Source organism: Callionymus lyra, chromosome 1 (assembly GCF_982586985.1).
Source record: "Callionymus lyra chromosome 1, fCalLyr1.hap1.1, whole genome shotgun sequence".
NCBI lineage: Eukaryota > Metazoa > Chordata > Actinopteri > Syngnathiformes > Callionymidae > Callionymus > Callionymus lyra.
In genome coordinates, this window is record NC_141818.1 from 25,265,667 (window position 1) to 25,271,666 (window position 6,000).

Consider the following 6,000-nt stretch of genomic DNA (forward strand, 5'->3'; position numbering starts at 1 on the left):
CTGATTCATTTATATTTTTAACAGGTTTATAAGATGAGACATAGCCATTTTGAGCAGGACTGCCAGCACACCATGATGACAAATTTAATCATCAGTGAAGTTCACCTTTGCTGAAAGTCCACCATATGGCTGGTATGAGATAAATCAGAAAACTGCAGCTCAGGAAGCACTTATCTGTGAAGGTGCTACATTAAGAGGTTGTTTTGACAGAGTCTGAAAATGCGCCTTATTTAACAGCATACCAACAAGGAAAGGCTGTCAGTATTTTCTTCTGTGCAAGAAGAGATTTGCTAAACATCAGTAGGAGGCTGTGAATAGATAAAACAGCATCCGTTTGATTACCCTGACAACAAACAAACTGAATAATGAAGTGACACCCCCATGTGCTATGTATAAGCTGTAAATATTCAATGAGTACAACTACAACTCAAGTCCTAGGACGTTATGTTAAACAGGTTTGATTGGGCGCTTTCTGTTCATATCTGAAGAATTCATCAAGCTTGCCTTGTTTTTAGGTCAGCCATGACAAAAATTTGGCTTGTCTTCTTTGGCGAAGAATCCAAATCTGGGTCGCTGGCATACAGACTGAATACCCAGCTATTGTTGTAGGCTCTTTTCACCTTGAAGTAAGATACAGTAAGAGTGTGTAATGACAAGAGAATGAAAATAGACACCTACTTTTATGCCAGATATACTTGTTCTAGACAAAGATGTATAATAAATGTTGTCTTTTGATTGAACTGACTTTTAAATTAGATCCTAAACTGTGACAGGAAGAAACTGTGTGCAGCAAACTTGGTTTGATGCCATACATTTTTCTCAATACAGTCTGACTGCAACTTCTTTTTTACTCATACACTTTTTGCTTAATGGTTAGTGTCTGCAACAAGACTTGTCATCCAAGTTGCAAGCCTAATTTAACTGTGCAGAACCTGTTGGTACAAATACATTCGATGTAATTGATCTTACTGGCCTTGCTTGGGCTTGGAAAACACGTACTGTTTTAAACCTCACACAGAGGAGAGCTAGACTGTCTTAAAACATTTATTTAGAAAAAGAAAGGAAAATTAAAATTAACATTAAAGGAAGCTGTCAAATTTTTTTTATAAGGTTTGTTTCCAAGCATATATGATTTCAATTGTTTGTATTTGTGTTAAAAAAAAAGTTACTACTCACGACTATTGCATTAAATCTCTAATTACAGTTTTTTTCATTATCTAACCAGTACTAATCCAAACTCCAGATGCTTTTCCTAAACTCTTAACACAGACTCACACCTACAAAACACAATTATATACTATATATATAATATATACTAACTCTTCATTTCAAAATAGAAAACGTTGTTCTCTACACAGATTCAATTTACGAAAATACTGCAAATCTGACTCAAAGTAAAATTATTCTGTCTAAGAATAAAACTAGGTACATTCAGTCACTCAAAGTACACTAGGTTATAAAATAATGGATATTTTTTTGACACTAAAAAAAGTGAATGTTCTTTTTTGTTGTGTTGTACAGGTATACAATATGACTAGAGATCATGACTGGACAGGACATAAGAAAATGCTCTTCCTGAAGTCCAAGACCCCTCAGAGAGCGGACACTGACGTGACAGGGTATGGTGGAAGTTTTGCTGTGCTTCATTCGGAAAGTTGAACAGAAAATAAATTTAAAACTGAAGAGTTAATTGATGAGCTCTTTCAATTGTTCCTTCAGTGATTGCTGAAGTAAAGACAAGCTTACAGTTTCTTCGGAGAAACATCTCACATGTAGTTAAATAATAATGATCAGACTTACTCATTAGCATATGACTGGGAATAGGATGTTTGTGATTGATTCATGCAGACTAGTCTCATCAAACAAGCACTGCGCTTAGTAGTTCTCTGTTGTGACCCCCTCTGGATCTGATGACACAGATTGTGGAGGAGTGGTGGGAGGTTGTGAGATTTGGAGCAACAACTTATAGGCATGACTGATATTTCCTCAAAAAAAACATTTTGAGTAGAACAAAGGAAATAAAATGACTTACATAGTTTGTGCTATGTAGAGATTAGAGTCACCGCTCAACCAAAAAAACCCCATCAATATTATTTATAGCTCTTCCCCTGCGGTGCCTCCATCTTGCACTGCTGTTGCTGTTGAGTCCAGATGGAGACGTTGGATGATAGTCATTGTTCATGAGCTTTTTAACATTCCATGTTCTGATGACCCACTGTTTATTGGACTAACCTCTGTGTGGTGTGGAGGCTAGGCGGCTTCGTGTGCAGCTTTACAGCATTCCCTCCTGCTGTTTTCTGCAGACACTTGTAATTCTCTTTGCTCAACATACTTCCTCTCCTCCCGTTGTACTATAATTAGTTTAAAAATCAGTCTCATACCTGAACAACCTTTGATGTTAGATACAAGGAATTTACTAAGCTTACAATATAACTTACACCTTAAGCAGCATAATGAGAGGGAAAGCTTAGCAGCATCAAAAATCAGGTTTCTGGTAATTGCAACAGATGTGTTTGTATCAAAACTCATCCGAACCTCAAGAAAGCAAATGGGAGCACTTCCAGACAAGATTGTAACAAACTTTATGAAAACAATACAGCAACAATTCAAGACCTGAAAATAATCAGACTTCATGTTGCTGATCCTAAGATTCCAAAGAAGTACTTTAGCCTTTGCCAAACAGTAAAACATAAAGAAAGCAAAAAAAGATTAATTTGACAGGCTTTACTCACTCAATTTTTCTATATTGGCAGAAAGAAGAGCAGATAAAGGGAATTCACACAATTGATTTGTTTTTATTAGTGGTTGCTTGATCATTTTCATAAATCCTCTTGAACATTCTTATCATATTTATAAGGATAATGTTTGCATAAACAGTTACATTTCCAATGTGAGATTAATAAAACATGAAAATGAATATTCGTATATACTTCAAGAAACACAACATGACTTATATGTGATGACCCTATAGAATATACATCACAAAATAGTTTTGGTTACTTCTGCCTAAATTTTATATATTTTAAGTAAATATAAGAGTACATTAAATGTAATATTTGGTTGTTCATATGTCAAAATAAATGTGTACCAGACCCAATAATGTTTTTCTGAAAATTATCTTTTACAACATTTTATTAATATCTAATGAATAATAATAACAGCATTTACTTTTTTAATCTGGATTTAGTGTTGCCCGATTCTCAAGGACAAGGTGACCCAAAGGCCCAAGATTAAACAAGGATTAAAGCCTTATTTGATCCATTTATGTTCATAAAGCATTGCATACAAATGTCACTGAAGTTTAGTCACATGATGTGAATGTAATGGAGTCCTTCAATTGAACATAATTTATAATATTACAGATTTTTTAAATTAAAGAATTGTCTTCATAGGTTAGGGATTATGGATTTTACACTACAAAGATTGACACGATCCATTCAATATAAAAGAAGTGAAGAACTAACCCACCAGACCCTTGATTTGAACCTCTAAATGCACTGGCCACTGTACTCAAACTATTTTTACATCATTTCTTCTTTTATCCACTTTTATCACCAGCTAATTAATGTCATATTCTTTACACGCTCTGCCCACTTTTAAAATATTTTAACAAACTTATGTTTCAAGATAAGGTTTGTTATACACAGGGGTTAGACAAAAAGTGTCCAAATAAATTGTGGACCAGAGAGAGTGTAAGTAAGAGAAGACACACGTTATATGGGGGGTCTGCAGCAGTCGAAATAAGACAAAACATCACTTCAGCTCTCATGGGTGCTGCCCAGTGTAGGTCATCACGGATAGCCACAATGATTATTTGCCCCAAATCACCAGCAGGGGAGCTAAGTGGGGTTAAAGACAGTCAGCCTCTTGTGATTCATTGTAGGGTGCTTAGCTTTGGGGGCTAACAGCTGTCCCAACAAAAGCCCGTTTCTCACTCATGATTATCTACCATGTCAGTGGCAAGTCATATGGTAGACTGAGTGTCAAGAAATATCAATAAATAATTAGCTTGCATGTGGTGGCCACCTAGTATGTGACCCCATAAATAAACAGTCCACAATCGCGTAGCAAGGGAATCGGAAACGTGCTTAGGGTGAACAACTTTTATCACACATAATAAACAACCAGCAGAATTTACACAAATGGTCGGTGTTTTCAACAACCGCCCCATATTTCCTCTTACATTAAATTTCATTAAGGTACATGAAATTCACACAACATTTTAGCTTGTAACTGTTGCTGCAAACAAAACAAGGGATGAGGGTGGTAAGGAAAAAAATCATTCAGTAAATGTGGACACGAAAAGCCAAGGTGGATCAACGGCATGAAAAGATTGGCAAGATAATTCTGCTAGCTGGCTCAGATCATCAACCATACAGCAAAATCTCCGCAGAAATCCAGACACTAAGACTTAATTGTCTTAAAATACAATTTAAGGCAGATGGGAATATCTCACGCTACTGTTGGGACCCATGGGCATAATTATGATGTCACTGTGTAAATATTTTGGTGTTTCTCTTGGGAAGATTAGCTAAGGAAAATGCAATTTATGCTGTACTGCAAACAAAGACAGAACAAGGAGAACATTTTAAACTTCAATCAGAATTCACCTCAGAGTTATTTACAACAGGATTTTTTTTTTCTGTTATCATTTGGTAAATTTGAGTGGGACGTGTTTGAAAATACAAGATTATATATAACTCTAGTAGTACTCGTTTCCAAACAATATGTGGAATCGTTTAAATCTATCTTTGCAAATAAATGGCATTAATCAATGACAACAATCCCAAGTCCCATCATTGACATCACAGTTTACCATTTTATTTACCAATCTATCTGACATTCTTTATACTCTGACAAAAACACTACTCATCTCCCACCTGGATTCAATTGACAAATAAGCTAAGTTAAAACAGCAATATGCATGTTTTTTGGTGGGTATTCCAAGCTGCCAGTTTACAGACAGCAGTGCTGGGATCTGGGAGGACGACCAACCAGAGGCATCTAATGCGGAGCAGCTGTCCGTTTCCTGGGTTACACAAGTCTACTCTCTGCAGCTCGCACCCATAGAAGAAAAAAAATGTCTACAGCTGGACGCACTCTAGCAACCACTACACATTCAGACAGGTTTTAAACCATCACTATTCTGCCATCAGCCAAAACAACAACAACAAAAAAAACAACACATATGTTCACACAACAAGCCAATTAGAAGAAGAGAAGCTGTAAGAGATAATTGGTATCCAGGTGAAAGAATGATTAAGTTTTCTCTGACAAACTGAAAGCTGCATTGATGGAAGACACTGATCCCCGGTGGAAATAAAAATGACACAGTTGACAAAATCGTCATTATTGATGATAATTCATGCTTATTAAAATTAACCCTCAATCAATTAAAATATCTTCTAGAGATGCAATGAAATTATCGGGAAAGTATCAAATCACTATAACAGCATTTTTTTTATTTGGGTTACAGAAGCCATCAGCTCCATTCAGGTAAGGAAGGTGACTTACCTCGGCCTGAACCACCGACTCCTCAGCGATGAGAGGCAGACAAGAGGGTTCAGTACGTGGATATGTGCAGCCAAACGTCTGCGTTGCTCACTGAACTGACAGCCTCGTCAGCTCAGCTCTGTTCAGCTCTGAGTGTTTCTGGAGTCTACCTAGAGAGCCGGCTGATGTGCAGTCAGTGAGAGGAGTGAGAGAGAAAAAGAGAGAGACGGGCAGAGAGAAAGAGAAAGGGGGGGGGAGCTAGAGTGAGTGAAAGAGAGAAATCCCTTTCTCTTAAACAGTAGATCCTCTGCGGTCAGACTCTACTCCCACCTACTGCTTTCTTAAATGCCCCCCACCCATTCACCCTCTCTACAGCATTGTGACTGAAAGCAAAAGAGCTGAAACGGGACGCCCGAAGGCTGGAAGAAGAGAGAGACAGAGTGTGAATGAGATAAAGAGTAAGAGAGGAAAATGGGGGGTGGGGGGTGAGAAAAGAGGGGGTTTGTC

General features: G+C 37.2%; 1 protein-coding gene across 3 annotated transcripts in view; it reads right to left on the minus strand.

Moving 5' to 3' along the window:
* Positions 1-5,668, minus strand: part of tncb (tenascin Cb) — a 48,119-nt gene extending 42,451 nt beyond the window's left edge. The window contains exon 1 of one of the 3 annotated variants that reach the window (XM_087798363.1): positions 5,515-5,668. The gene's annotated coding sequence lies outside the window, so the exon portion shown is untranslated. The remainder of the gene's footprint in view (positions 1-5,514) is intronic. The other 2 variants (XM_087798361.1, XM_087798362.1) reach the window with 2 other exon arrangements.
* Between the last annotated feature and the right edge of the window lie 332 nt (positions 5,669-6,000).